Source organism: Dysidea avara, chromosome 13 (assembly GCF_963678975.1).
Source record: "Dysidea avara chromosome 13, odDysAvar1.4, whole genome shotgun sequence".
In the NCBI taxonomy this organism is placed as follows: Eukaryota; Metazoa; Porifera; class Demospongiae; order Dictyoceratida; family Dysideidae; genus Dysidea; species Dysidea avara.
Window position 1 is genome coordinate 9589484 of NC_089284.1, and position 16443 is coordinate 9605926.

The window sequence follows — 16443 nt, forward strand, 5'->3', positions numbered from 1 at the left end:
ATGAAGCACATTTCAAACATTTTCATCGAGCATTGTAAATTTACTGCCAATGTAGATAACGGTTACTGGTACTATTATATAGAAAGTACTGTAATTATTCAAAACACGACATTTTTCAATTATACTGGTAAAAAGTCCGTCATTTTGCTTAAGTTCGTAGATGCTGAGCTGCTACTAATAGGTCCAGTAATATTTAATAACATCAAATTAAAAATAGGGGCCATGATTAATTTGGAAAACAGCACAATTACTGTTTATCACTATTTAGAATTTTCTCAGAATGATCTTGCTTTGCTATTTATGTATATTTGTAAAAAAAGCGAATGCTTTTACATGAGTGTTGCTAATGATACAACTGTCAACTTTACTGGAAATATAATAGGAGAAATCTCTATTAGTAAATGGCTGAAAATTCCATATTACAAGTTTTATTTGCCTTGTTTTTTCCAGTACATTGGTATGAGTAATAAACATACTTTAGTTTTGTTCAATAATAATAGAAAAAGCTTTAAAAGAGTGTATCAATTTATAAAGATTAGAGCACGTAGCAAATATGATGGAGGAAATTATTATGAATACAGAATACACATCACTCATTGTTACTGGATTTCACAATCAGTATTTCACAATATTATTTCCATTGATGTTAACCAGAAATACTTACAAGTCAACAATTCAAAGCAGCTTGCGTTAAATGAACAATCACTTTGCTACTGTAATAAAATGAAACTAGACTGCTATAAAAACGAATTTGGCTCTTTGTATCCGGGACAGACCATAACAGAATCCTTTACATTTGCCTTACCAATTGTAGGTGCAGAAGTTATAGTAGAAACAGACACAAATCAAACTTATTTTACATCTTGCATAGTGTATAAACCAAAAGAGAATGTGCAACTTATCGGCAGAAGCTGCACAAAACTGACCTACACAATAGCATTTCCTACTGACAGCTGGTGTGAATTGTTTTTAAAGGTTCCACAGACATCGGGTATTGACTACAGCATCTTTTACATTAGACAACTTCCTTGCCCTCTTGGTTTTGTTAAAAGAGATAACATATGTAAGTGCTACCCATTTTTAAATTTAGTTGGTATTACTGATTGTGATATCAACAGAAGAGCTATACGACGTTCTGCCAACAGTTGGATATCAATTTTGAATCATGAAAATATATATGTGTCCAAAAATTGTCCATTTAACTACTGCAAAGCAAATACTTTTTACCTCAATATTTCCAATTCTGATTTACAATGTCAGTTCAAAAGATCTGGTGTTTTGTGTGGTCACTGTAAAAGCGGTCTTAGCACTATGTTTGGCTCCTTTCATTGCCAATATTGTTCTGATATTTACATATTTTTAATTATACCAATCGCAATTGCTGGTCTTCTCTTAGTATTACTACTCTTTCTTCTCAACCTTACAGTAACTGATGGATCCATTAATGCATTCATTTTGTATGTCAACATCATCAGTATTAATAGTACAGTCTTCTTTCCTCATCAACATACTGTCTCACCTGCTTACATATTCATCTCATTGGCTAACTTTGATTTAGGTATTCAAACATGTTTCTATAATGGTATGGATGACTATGCTAAGATGTGGTTACAATTAACATTTCCCTTCTACCTCATCTTCCTAGCTACACTACTCATCATAACAAGTCGTTACTCCACTACAATACAAAGACTAACAGCAAACAGAGCACTACCAGTACTTGCTACACTATTTCTATTATCCTATACTAAGATTTTACGGACTGTTTCCATGGTCTTGTTCTTCTACTCATCAATCACTCACTTACCCTCTCAACATACTACACAAGTGTGGTCAGTTGATGCTAATATTCCTCTGTTTGGAGTGAAGTTTACTATAATATTTATTGTGTGTCTTCTCCTATTCCTGATCCTGGTACTATTTAATTTTATCTTGTTGTTCACAAGAACATTATCAAGGTTTAAAGTTATAAACAGATTCAAGCCACTGTTAGATGCTTATCAAGGACCATACAAAATTAAATTCTACTACTGGACTGGTTTACAACTTGCAATGAGAGTAGTGTTTTTTGGTATATCATCATTGGATAGAACAATTAACCTAACCATTGGTGGTATTATTCTCATAATTGTCAACTCAGTGAATGCAGGTTGCAAACCATTTAAAAATAAAGTCCACAATTATCATGAAGTAATTCTTTGCCTGAATCAACTTGTGTTGTATATTTTCACCTTGTCATCTCCTAGTATTGTAAGTATGACTGCTGCCAATATAATGGTTTCCATAGCTGCAGTTCACTTCAGTTTCATTGTGATAAATCATATACTTCCCTACATTGCAAGTAGCATAATCATGAATAAATTGATATCAAGAGCTAACAGTTGTATTTTAGTACAATTCATGAAGAGGCTATATAAGAAGCCATATGCCCAAGATTTTGAGCTTCAAAATAACACAGCACATCTTAATGTGCCAAGTGTAACCTATAACTATCACGAGTATCAAGAGCCTCTAATTGGGAGTGACTACTGCAAGTGATTATTAATGTACATGTGCAAAACTGAGTCAAAATTGTTTGTGCATTCAACATGCACAATGTATGCATGTACTGTGCAACATTACACACAGAGTAGATACATATTATGTAGTTTACATTTTCATTGTAATTCTTTTAAATTTAAATAGTGTCAAAAGAATTAAGATGTTCCTGCTCCCTTGCAACAGCATACCACTAGTATAGCTAGGCATTAGAATAAATAGTATGCATTAAAATGGAAGATCTAAGATTTTTAAAAGGGGTTTCTGAATATTAATGAAAAACATAGTAGGACATGCCTCTGGAGTTAGGAGTTAACAATCATAGTAAATAAATAACTGAATTAATATTACTCTTATAGCTTTTGCCCTCCTCCACCACATGTGCCTTGACACAGGGTAGAATCTGGAGGACACTAGCACCCAGTCAATGATTGGGTGGTGGTTTGGTAGATGTACAGAAGGTTCCAGCTTCAGGGGGCCTATTGAATCAGGCAAGAATGTGTAAACTGCCTACGCAGCAGGAAGGAACATAATGCTTAGGTGCAAAATGGGCTATTTGGGGAATTTATGTTTCATTTATACCAAAAATAGGCCAACTTAAAGGGCATGCAGCTGCCTAAGTGAACCTAGACTGTACTATCTAATTCCTGCTATTGAGGAATAGACGATATGCTAACCGCAGAACAACTCCTATTGCCATTAAGGAGTTCTGCACCAAGTTTTTTGTCTCTGTAGAGACTTCCTACTACCGCTAGGAGACGACAGAAGACAGTGTACCCGAAACACCCTATTATACCAAGTAGGGGTCCACACAACCACACTTGTAGTTACCTGTACCTTCATATCTTCCTACTATCATGTAGGAAAAGACGGGGATGATGTGTCCTGAGCACTGCACAAACACCTACTATACCAAGTAGGGATACACACCAACAACACTTATTCATTTTGGTGCCATCCTACTATCATGTAGGAGAGGGATAAATAGATACAATAAAAGGGAGTTATAAATTTGTCTTTGTTGTCATTGTTTATTAAATATTGTCTACACTGAAAATTATCTACAAAGAACTACTACATACCAGTAAACATATATCTAAACCAAAACAGCCAAGCTGTAAAAAAAGCGTGGCCCCCAAAAGGCCGGGATGAAAAAAAGATTTGAAATCCTAGGTGGCAGCCAAGAAATGGCTGTGATGGTAGGTTAATGGCAAAAATTTTAATTACGACAATTCAGGTGAATTTGCGTTGCCTCCTCCTAGGATTCTGCACCAAATTCACCTGAATTGTTGTAATTAAAATTTTTGCAATTAACCTATACTATCACAGCCATTTCTTGGCCGCCACCTTGGATTTCACATCTTTTTTCATTCTGGCCTTTTTGGGGGCTGCACTCTTTTTTTACAGCTTGGCTGTTTTGGTTTAGACATCACTTCTTTTTGTATTGCAAGCCACAAAGCCGGTTATTAACTGGCTTTGGTGCTTCCTTCTAACTTGTTTTTTTTTCTTTTCTGCAGGAATTGTGGAACAAACGAAGAAATATTGTGTACAGTTTTTTTTGTCTCATTAAAAATATTTGTATATTTAACAATAAAAGATAATCATATTGTAGGTAATAAGGTGACTTCTTATGCATAACTGAACTGTAGCTGAAATTCCCATTGTTTATAGCTGAACTCTTTTCAGAGTGACTTGTTTCTAGCTGAACTCTCTACATTGTGATTTGTTTTCGATACATATTTCTACAGGGTGATTTGTTTGTAGCTGATCCCTATAAGGTAACTTGTATGTAGCTGATATCTCTACAGCAATGGCGGATCCAGGATGGGGCATTTGGGGCAAACCCCCCCCCTCAAGAAATTGCATACAAGATCGAGATACTCTAATAGAGCAGTCATTTACTCTAATAAAACAGTCACAATGTTCATGAGGCAGTGTAGCTTACCTATGAGCTATAAATAAGGATTTTATTTTACATAACATAAGTGATAGAATATATTTGGTAAAGGATAACTAGCTATTATTGTTGTGACCTTTTTTTTTTTTGCTCTTTAACTTTTTTCAGCAAGGTGCACCCCCTCTTTCCAAACTCTGGATCCGCCCCTGTACAGGGTGACTTGTTTGTTGCTGAACTCTCTACATGATGGTTTCTTTGTAGCTGACCTCGGTGACTTGTTTATGCATGTCATAATTTTAACAATGTTTAACAAGGGTTAAACTTGCAAATAACCAAACCTTAAGGCAAAAGTTGCAACTAAGCTATTACTTCGATTTCTCTATTGGAGTAGCTACTTGACTGCTCTATTAGAGTATCTTGATAGTTTTAATCCAGTGGGACAGAGGTGAAAAGTAAAGTGTTACTGAGGGTATATGTTAGCTAAATACAAATGTATTGTATGTCATTGTGAAATACAAAATTTTTACTATGATAAATTGTCAACTATGATAAAGCGATGATAAAGCTGTATTGGACAGCTGTTATTCTAATTTCAACTCCTCAGCTAATACAGTAATGTGCATATATGGTGATCTGAAAATAAGCACACCTGTGTATGCTTGTCTTCTTGCATAAGCAACTACATATGTATGTAACCATAGCCTTTATACTGATCAACACATAGCTTTGTTCCATTGTGAAAATACATCTACACATAACAGTGTGTACATGTAGTTAGTATTGTTTATTGCATTGCCATATATTATGTGATCAAATATTTTCACAATATACACACAACTTACATCATCACTTCTACAATGCAATACATACATAAGCATGCACATGCATGTGACAGTTCCAAGAGATTGCATAGCAGCTAAAACTTCAATTTGTGGAGATATAGGTAAGAAAGGTTCAAGTATGAAAATTATTACCAATGTATATGCATAATTATTATTGTATATTGCTGTGGCACTTAATTGCTCTGCTAAAATACTGTGGAACCTCTGATACAAAACCTTCTATGTAAAGGACGTTTTACATTAATCCCCTTATATAGGACAGTTTCTGAAGCCCTATACCAAATAATGTAATTTTACCTCTAATGGGACAACCTTCAGCGAGGGGTCCTTCACGAGTCACGACCCTAGAAACCTGTACGAGATTCCAAATCCCACGAAATTCCAGGCAAGATTCCAGATTCCAAGCAAAATTCAGGAATCCAGATATCCATGCAGTTACAGCTAGCTATGGAACTAGCTGTAAAAAGCTCAGTAATACTCTAGTAGGCGAGATAGAAGGTTTTCTGAGCGAAAGGATGATCCAGAAAGCTGCTTTTTATCTTGTAACAAGCAAGTAACGAGCTATATAGATCTAATGTCGGCTTTACAAACTTAGTATAAAATCAAAACAGAATATTAAAATTCAATAATAGCACAATGACAATTAGCTACCTCGACAATTACAAATACATGATGTGTTATGCAATAATGTAAGCACATAGCTATAAATGTTAGTTACCTAAAAACTGCGGCGTGGAAATTCAAACGAGGACCCAGAACTAGTAGGTAAGAACTTGCTGTGCATGCTAGGATCATGTAAAATTGTTTCTCTGTATACAAATGTTTCTATTGTTTTAACAGAATCTGCATCCATGTAGCTAAGCAATTGATTCTTCCGTGTGAAATCCTGATGTAAGAAAACATTTCTGTACATATTCTGGTAACTTTTCTTTCATCAATAATAACAACTCGGGTGAAGAAATATCCGAGGCAAAATCAGAATCACTACGAACAAAAACTAGCTAAATAAAAAGCCATCACAAATAAATTTTAAAAATGCTTACCACCACTGCATGGCCACTGAGCTAGTGAGGGGCGAGGCTGCTAGCTACTGGTATCTCGAGAGAATATATATATTTTTTCAATCTAAGAAAATAATAGCATAAACACAAAGTAGCTACAGAACAAAAACACAGCTACGCAATCAACCACGTCGTGGACCACGTGCACGTTCTTCTTAAATCCGTAAAAAGTTAATACAGAAAACTATGATGATCATAACACACGTACATACTGAAAACTACAACATACTACTACTTATTACCTAACTATATACTTATTACTACCTATACGCACTTAACTTAACCAATGTCAAAGTCAGGAAATTCGTCCTCAGCAGTAAGCGAATACTGGCGGAGTATCATTTTTGCATTGTACCTCCACAAAGTCACAGACAGTTGCTGGAGAAGTTGGCGCCTAGCAAACTTTCGAGGTAAACCGTTTCTAACAGTTGTTCTGTCAGCTATGGATCCTAAAATTGATAGGGCATATGGTGACCAAACACCAAAGGTCTCACATACAAGAGGGATAAAATCTCCTCCATCATCATTCACAATGTCCTGGTATTGGTTGTCCTTAGCTATCTCACCAACAGCAGCGGCCACCCCAGCCTGAGAAGAAGCAGAAGATATGACAGCAGACTGAGTGGTACTCCTGACGGAGAGATCAAAATAGGCAGGACGACCAAGATGAAAGTCAGGGTGGTATATGTCGCCAGGACGAGATCGATCAGATGGAATACCTTGCTCCCTAAGAACACCAGGGTGATCTTGGAGCAAGGCATGGTGTACAACAGACACTAAAGCATTATGACGCTGGATCCTCAAGGGACCATGAGAGCACCCCAGCAGATGATCACCAAACTGGTCAATGACAGATAGACAATCCGTAAAAAGTCAGCTCAAACACTTTGAAGTAAACGTTCAAAGTGAGGTTCAAAGAACAACATGGGCAGAACAGGCTAGAATGCAGAGCGTAGGCGTGCGCTATCAAAGTATCCGGAAGTCTCTTGAAATAAACGGACTTCTATCGAGCCAAAGATTCCAGATTCCAAGGCAAGATTCCCGATTCTGTGTGGGATTCCTAGGGATTCCAAACTAGTTGTACGGGAGCAAGTGAGAATTCGTTCAATTTCTGCTGACCCCTGTACCAGTTCATGACTTCGGGCCATTCCTTGTGATTCTTTAGGCCTATCCATGTCCTCACAGGAGTTTGTATGTTCTCTTCGATACTGGCTTGGTGTCCCTCTCTTTTCTGCCACTTCTCCAGTTCGCTGCCCATGTGCTAGTGTTGTTGATCAATTTGGTGATCATCTGCTGGGCTGTGGACATGGACCCATGCGTATACGTAGGCACGATGCTTTATGTGATGTGATATATCATGCTTTACTTCAGGACAACACTGGTTGCCGTAAAGAGCAACGGTGTGCTGGCTCCCGATTGGATCGCCCGGGTGATTTTTTCACCCTGACTTTGTGCATGGGAAGCCTGCGTACTGTGCGTTGTCCATTACAGGAATCTTTGTTGAGTCGGTCTGCAATTTCAGCAGGTGTGGCTGCTGCTAAGGGAGAAGAAGACAAGGATGCTCACCATGATGAGCTTGTACAGGCTGCTGGAAGTGTCTTTGTCCCCCTGGTGTTTGAATCCTTGGGTGTGTGGTCTGCTGCTAGTTGTCCTGTCTTGCAGGACATTGCTTTGAGGACAACCACCAGGAGTGGCATTTCTCGTGGCCTAGCGTACCGCCATCTGCTAGAGCAACTCTGTTTGTCTGTGGCGCCACAATGTCCGGACATTTTTACATCTATTTAGCCTGTTGCCTGGCAGTCCTTTGTGGGACTGTTTCATGCTCCCACCCCCTGCAGTTTGGTCAGTAGTCTGCAGGGCTTTCTTCTTAAGGCCCCTAGGCCTGTCCGGGGGTTTTGCTGTGTGTATGCTGGCGATCCATGCGGTGTTTTTGTAGGTCTGTGTAGGCTCTGTAGGTTTAGCTGCTTTTTTCCGCTTTTTGTCTTTTATAAATTAAATTAGGTTTAACTTCTAGCTAGAGATCGGGGAGGATGGGAGTGCCACTAGGGCCGGAATAAATGTTGTACGGTAGTCCAGTTCGTGTCGGACCCCAGACCTTCAGAGGCTTTTCTGTTATCTGTATTACAAAGTAGTCTAGTTATTAAGAAATTGTGCAAAGCAAGTTGATATTATATTAGTATAGAAGCTGAGTATTTACTGAAAGCAACAAAGTATGATCAAGGAAATTTAAATATAGTGTGGGGCTAATGTACCGTATACGGCAAAATTTTCGAGAGGGAAAACATTCGCGGTTTTCGCGATTATACTGCCAACCGCAAATTTTTTTCCCCTCGAATATTTTGTGTGCAAAAAGCCTAAAAACTATACCTTTTGCATTTTGTAGGTCTTCACAGCCAGAGCAGTGGCTTTGCAAGCTCACACATTTGACGTTCTTTAATTGGAGATAGTGTCTGTTTGGGAACGCTCCATTTTTTAACGCTCAACACATGGCGCTGCTTAAGTATGTCAAGCTCAAGAAACCGACTTTGCCAGATCTGGAAGGTTCCTTAAGGTGGCGATAAAGCAATGACGCGAACAGGAAGCCATAGCAAATACACATGCCGTAGCATATCATATACTACGCAATTTGTGGTAAATCAGGCGGGGGCTAATTCGGCGCTACACCATAATAAACTTACCAAGCGTAAAAACAGCCACGAATAACAGGTGAGTTGTTAGCAAAAACAACAAGCGGCTGCTGTTACACAGTTGAGGTGGAATGTAACTCACCTTTACAACAAATTAACAACCTTGACAACGTGAAAACAAACGCCACTAATAATTATTATTTGTTTCGACTCGCCTTACAGCCTGTTACAAACATTAACTTTTCTTTGTAGACACGAGTTGAACAGCCACGAAACTTCGTAAGAATGGTAAGCAATAGTGTCTGAATAATTATACGTATCGGTATATCATATATCCATTCTATGGCTTCTTCGCTTGTGCGAACGGTGGAACAAGGCTCTCATCTGCTTGTAAACGCCATATATTTCAACTTGTAAATCGCTTCCACCTATTGATACGTAGAATGATTCTTGTAATAGTATGCTTTCATCATGCAAAGTATTGGAGCTAAAACTTGAGGTTATTGAGAGATAACGCGTCTTCTGTGGTCCACTAAGTACCACCGATTTCTTGGTTTCAGAGCAGTTCTACGCTTTATACTCTCTACGAATGATAGATTCCTGTATGCATAGTTTATTTGTATGCAAAATTAAGTACTAACTTTCAATATGTCTTAAATTGGGACCATGTTGAGACACAACAGATTGTTGTCAAGAATGCGCGTTATTGCTTTAGCGCCACCTTAAGTGCTTATCACCTTTCACCAGGTGCTTACCCACTATCCGCGAATGTTTTCCTCGTGAATTGCAAGATTTCTATGCAAAAGCGAACATTTTCCCGCGAATTGCAATGCTTCTGTGCATCCGCGAAAGTTTTGCCGTATACGGTATTTCGCGGACTGGACTGACGCACTAAGCTGGAAACAGCTTTTAAATAATAATCCAGATATTATCCATCCCTTGCAACACTGGAGACACCACTATCCAGCTACAACTGCTGATACACTCTTCCTTACAAGCAAACAAACTAGTACATGCACTAATTAATTAGAATACACTTACGATACGCGAGTACCACCAGTGATAAAGCGCTATATTGATTGTAGCATAGGTGTTTTCCTTCATTGCTTTAGCACTAGTGCTAGGGCTGTAGAGTTGAGCCAGTAATAATTCTTAGCAGGGTAGGCACCCCCCGGAGATGATGGGCATTACCCGAAATTTACATACATATCTGGTCATTGAGTGCTCTATTAGGGTGCTCATTATCCTTGGATAAATTTCAACACAAACATGATAGATTGAGAATATCTCTTTTAAAATGTGTTTATTTTATTTATTACTGCATCTGAGTTCGGTATATTTGCAAGACACACAACAAAAGAAGATGTATTGCTGTATGTTATATTAGAGTGTATTACCTTTTGATGGATATCTGTACTTGTAAATACACTGTGCTTTAGCTATAGGTCAAAAAGCCATTTTCCACTAGTACTTCAACACTTGTGATAGTTTATTTTATAATAACCACATTAATCACTGTGGCAAACTGAAGCCTATTCATAATAGAATAAAAACCAAAACTAGAAATTTAAAACATTGAATTTTTTCTTGATCAAATGAAAGGAAATATATGTAAGAAAATATTTTTACCTATTATAAGATGTCACTAATTAAGATTGTTGAGATATTGAAGAAAAACTGCTCAAACTTTCTAATTAAACAATCGAAGCCATGCAACCGTCAATGACCAACTATTTCTGGTAATGGGCTATGCAAATAAACTGGCTCGTCACTACAGCCCTAACACTAGTGCTAAGTACTGGAGCAACAAAAGAAAAACATCTAAGCTACAACAATAGCCTCTACCACATTTTATCACTGCTAGTTAAGTATTCGTATATCGTAAGTGTATTCTAATTAATATCCTGCGCACTTCTCCATCCTGGAGGGTTCCTGGACTTTTAGAGAAGTTTGATGAGTTAATCCACACTTCCCTCCAGACTATTACCAACATAAACATCAGTTCTTCTGCGTGGGCTCAGTCTATTCTCCCTGCTACCAAAGGAGGTTTGGGAATCCGTAGTGCTATTGATTTAAGTCTGCCCAGTTATCTTTCTTCCCTTCATAGTACCTCCGAACTAGTTTCTTCCATCTTGGCTCCTTCCGGGTTAACTTTTGAATCTTCTCTCCTCCACGAGGCTCTTGACCAATGGTCTGCTGAATATCCTATTCCCCCTGAAGACAGCAGACATTATCAACATAGTTGGGACGAACTGCTGTACGAACACCATTTTTCATCTCTTTTGGACTCTGCCTCTGATGCTAGAACAAAGGCTCGTCTACTGTCAGTTTCCTCCTCAGAGTCTGGTGCATGGCTTGGTGCTCTACCTGTACCTTCCTTGGGCACTAAGCTGGACAATGAATCTTTCAGGATTGCTCTTGGTCTATGTCTCGGTGTTCCCATCGTTGTCGAGCATATGTGTGTTTGTGGCAGTAAAGTTGATGTTTTTGGAACTCACGGTTTGTCTTGCAGGCATAGTGGAGGCCGTATTCCTTGGCACGCTGCAGTGAATGAAACTATTTGTCGTGCTCTGGTGTCTGGAGGTGTTCCTGCTGTTTTGGAGCCAGTCGGTGTGTGTCGTAACGATGGTAAGAGGCCAGATGGCATGTCATTGATTTCTTGGACACGGGGCTTACCCTTGCTCTGGGACTTTACCTGTTCAGACACCCTGGCCCCATCTAATTTATCTACTTCTGCAAGTAGTGCCAGCCGGCTGGCAAACTCTGCAGAGTCAGCTAAGTGCAGAAAGTATTCTTCTCTGATTCCATCATTTCACTTCTCCCCTTTATGTGTTGAGACCTTGGGTGCTTGGGGATCATGTGCACGCTCATTAGTGAGGCGGATAGGTTCCCGGGTGATGGAACAGTCTGGTGATAATAGGGCCACCCAATTTTTGATTCAGAAGGTTGCCATTGATGTTCAACGTGGCAATGCTGCTTCTGTAATGGCAACAATACCATCATCCCAGGACTGGCCTCTCTGCCCACTGTTTAAGTGTTTATTTATATTATCATTGTCTTAGTATCTTAAAAAAAATTTTTAATTAATTAGTGTACGCACTAATTTGTTGACTTGTAAGGAAGAGCAGTATCAGCAGTTGTAGCTGGATAGTGGTGTTTCCAGTGTTGCAAGAGATTGTTAATGTCTGGACTATTGTTTAAAAACTGTTTCCAGCCCAGTGCGTGAATCCAGTCCGCGAGTCCAGTCCGCGAAACACATTAGGCCTGTAGTGTGAGTGTTTTATGGACTTATTTGTTTTAGCATAATAATTATCACAAAAGTTCTTGGAAAACTCCCTGGTATAGCATGATGATGCTAATTCCACCACACTTGAATGTGTAGCAAACGGTCTGTAGCTATTCATGTTACTAATTTGTGATAGATATAGATGCATAAGATAAAGGAATCATGCACACACACACACACACACACACACACACACACACACACACACACACACACACACACACACACACACACACACGCACACACACACACACACACACGCTCACACATGTATGCACACACTCATGCACACACACACACATACATATATACGTACTGTACATTATTTTATTGTTTCAGATACTGACATATATACATTGAATGAGAATGTTATTACTATTCTTTACACTGAGTGTGTCATCACTGATTTATATCACAACATGTACCATCTACAATGTTACACCTGATGATACTACATGTTATCATTGTCATAGCCTACAACACTACTTGCTCAATACAACCAAATACTTCACCACTAACACTCAACTACTCTTCCTACCAGGACTACATCACCTTCATACTAACTTCATCATACAAAATGTTCACAACATTTCACTCATTGGTAGTACAACTAATGGTACAACACTTGACACAGTCATCCAGTGTGGCCCATCAGTTGGTATAGTAATGAAGAACATTACATCATTACGTATAATGAGCATGCGATTCCAAAAATGTTCAACCAAGTATCGCTCACTAAAACCAGCCATCGTGATAATAGAGTGTACATTTATACAACTATATTTGACATACATACAACGAAACAACAATCAGCCTTCTCTAGTAGGAGTTAACATCTTAGGCCACTCTACCTTAGCTAACGTCACATGTTATGCACTTCACCTATACTACTATGAATTAAATATGACACACTTAAACCATAGCATTTCAATTGAACAGTTTTCATTAATTCCAAATACTGGGGGTAAATATGGATTATATGTTTCTATGAAACAGTATTCCTATGCAGTCACATTTCAGCTATCAAATATAGTTATTCATTACCTTCAGAGGACCAATTTCTTATATGTGACATCCGATAAAAAAGCTAATAGCAACAACAAGGTAATTATCAAAGATTGTCACTTTAAATATACTGTTAAGAGATATAAACTATGGCTAATCAAGTTATTTTATGTGATGAACATCAAAATATATATGAGGAACTGTGAATTCTCTGATAACACAGGTTTCATAGGAGTCATAACAGCAGTGAACAGCCTGTTCCTAGAAGTTGATCAATGCACATTTCACTCAAATCGTGTATCAATAATTGGTCGGAATGATCAAGGACTTATAACAACAAGAAATGTTTTAAATTTAATAATTCAACACTGCTATGTTTATAACAATAGCGGAGAGGTCTTGATGTTTAATGTCCATAACAGTGACTTCTTATCCAAGAAGCTCATTACCACTGCCATTATTCAAAACATGACAATTTCTACATCATCGATTCCACCTTGGCCATATAATGTACTAAATGTTTTCAATACAAACCTATCACTCATAGGACCAGTAGTATTTAGTAACATTGATGGCTATGATGGTTGCATCATTGAATTGGTAAACAGCATCATCACAGTATACCATTATGTGGAATTCTCATACAATACGATATTCAACATTGTTACCTACCACTGTACTGTGGATAAATGCTTCACAATGAGCCTTGCTGGCAACACAGTTATTAACATTACTAATAATACAATGCATACTTACTTTAGTGCTGGTTTGGGAACACCATTAGTACACAAGTTGTATTATCCCTTCTGTTTCTTCCAGTACTTCTATGACAGCAACAATGTGGATAACAAAAACTCAGTGATATTCAGTGCAAACAGGTATAAAAATTCATCTAATATCGTGAAGTTATTAATTCAAGATATTTTGAAGGGTACCCACCTACGCAATTATGTCCATTACATCTCTATCATGCACTGTCATTGGTTGCCATCATCTGCATTTAACAATACTTTTGATAGCACTTTGGATGTGAACAGACAAGTTGTACATTATGCTGACAACTCAAAGTTACAGCTCACTTCAGAAAAGACATTGTGCTATTGTGCTAATGAAACACACTATGACTGTATGAAAGATGACCTTGGTCCTGCTTATCCTGGACAGACCATAATGTTACCACTACATACACAATTGACTTTCATCTTTAACACAGACATCGTAGCAGAGATTCGAAACCAGACTTACATTGCCTCATGCAATGTTTCTCATCCAAATGAGATCATTCAACGTATTGGCAGAAATTGCACAGAAACTTATTACACAATTGCATTTCCCACAGATGGTTGGTGTGAACTTTTTTTGAAGGCACCACGAGACAATACTATGGAGTACAGCATTTTTTACATTAGGCAACTGAAATGTCCACTTGGATTTGTAAAAATTAATGGAACATGTCAGTGCTATCCTATGTTTACCCGGTTTGGGTTTACCAAATGTGACATAAACCGACAAGCTATACTTCGTCCTCCAAATGGCTGGATATATCTTTTACACAATAAGTCTCATTCTTACTACATTTCTCAGCACTGTCCACTATCCTACTGTTTTCCTTTTTCAATGTATGTTCATTTGTCCTCTCCTGATTTACAGTGCCAGTTTAATAGAACAGGTCCTTTGTGTGGACACTGCAAACATGGTCTAAGTACTGTTTTTGGGTCCAACAAGTGTCAAAATTGTTCCAACATTTATCTTCTCCTGCTTATAGCATTTGCAATAGTAGGACTCTTTGCAATATTGTTATTATGTCTTCTCAATCTAACTGTGACAGATGGGTCTATTAATAGCTATATTTTATATTTTAACATTATTGGATGCAGCACAGAAGTATTTTTTCCAAGTGATCACCAAACCACTTTCATTTACACAATTGCATCCTTTGGTAATCTTAACTTGGGTATAACAACTTGCTTTTATAGTGGAATGGATGATTACATTAAAGTGTGGTTACAACTGCTGTTTCCTTCATACCTGATTCTTCTAACTATATTACTCATCATAACAAGCCATTACTCCACTACAGTACATAGGCTCACAGCACGAAGAGGCTTATCAGTTCTTTCTACACTATTTGTGTTGTCCTACATGAAGATCTTAAGTACAGTATCCAGTGTCTTGTTTAATTATTCATCCATCACTCACATTCCCAGCAAGAAAACTATACACACATGGTCAGTGGATGCCAACATACCTGTACTGGGAATTAAGTTCATTAGCTTGTTTATTGTATGTCTCATTCCGTTTGCAATGGTACTGCTGTTCAATATCATGGTACTGTTCAGTAAAGCACTTGTAAAGTACAAGTGTATCAACAAATTCAAGCCACTGTTAGATGCTTATCCAAGACCATACAAAACCAAATTCTATTATTGGATTGGCCTACAACTTGTTATCAGAGCAGTGTTCTTTGGTATATCATCACTGGATAGGAATATCAACCTTACTGTCAGCATTATTATCCTCAGTGTAATGAATATGCTGCATGGACTGTGTAGGCCATTCAAAAACAAAGCAAAAAATTATCAAGAACTCCTTCTAATTATAAACCTGTTAGTGCTACATGTATTAGTACTATCTGGTCTTGGCACAACCAGTACAGTTGTCACTATTATGATTGCCATAGCCACCTTTCAATTACTGTTCACCATCACATATCACATCATATTTTATTTGTGCAATGAAGTTGTTCAGCGACATAAGTGTGAGTGGATCAAATTATTTAAGAGGGCAGTTATGGACAGGCAAACAACAAGCCGTAATTGACATTTGACAAAACGATAAATCAATGTTTTTCATAACACACATACATAGTATATAATGCATACAGATAATTACTACTACATTTCAATTTTGCACATATATATTGTGTAGTAGCTATTATGTAAGCATGCATCATCATCATCATCATCATCATCATCATCATCATTATTATTGTTAAGTAATCATACAAATAAGACAAACAAGGGGAAAGGGGATAAGATAACTACCCCATAAATTATCTTTTCTAGGATAAATTCAGTAGATTACATCTATGGATTATTCGGTGAAACAAAATTTGGACCATACACTAAAGCATTCACAGTTAATACGTAGTATGAATTAGAAGCAGTAGATGCATAGCAATGCCTTA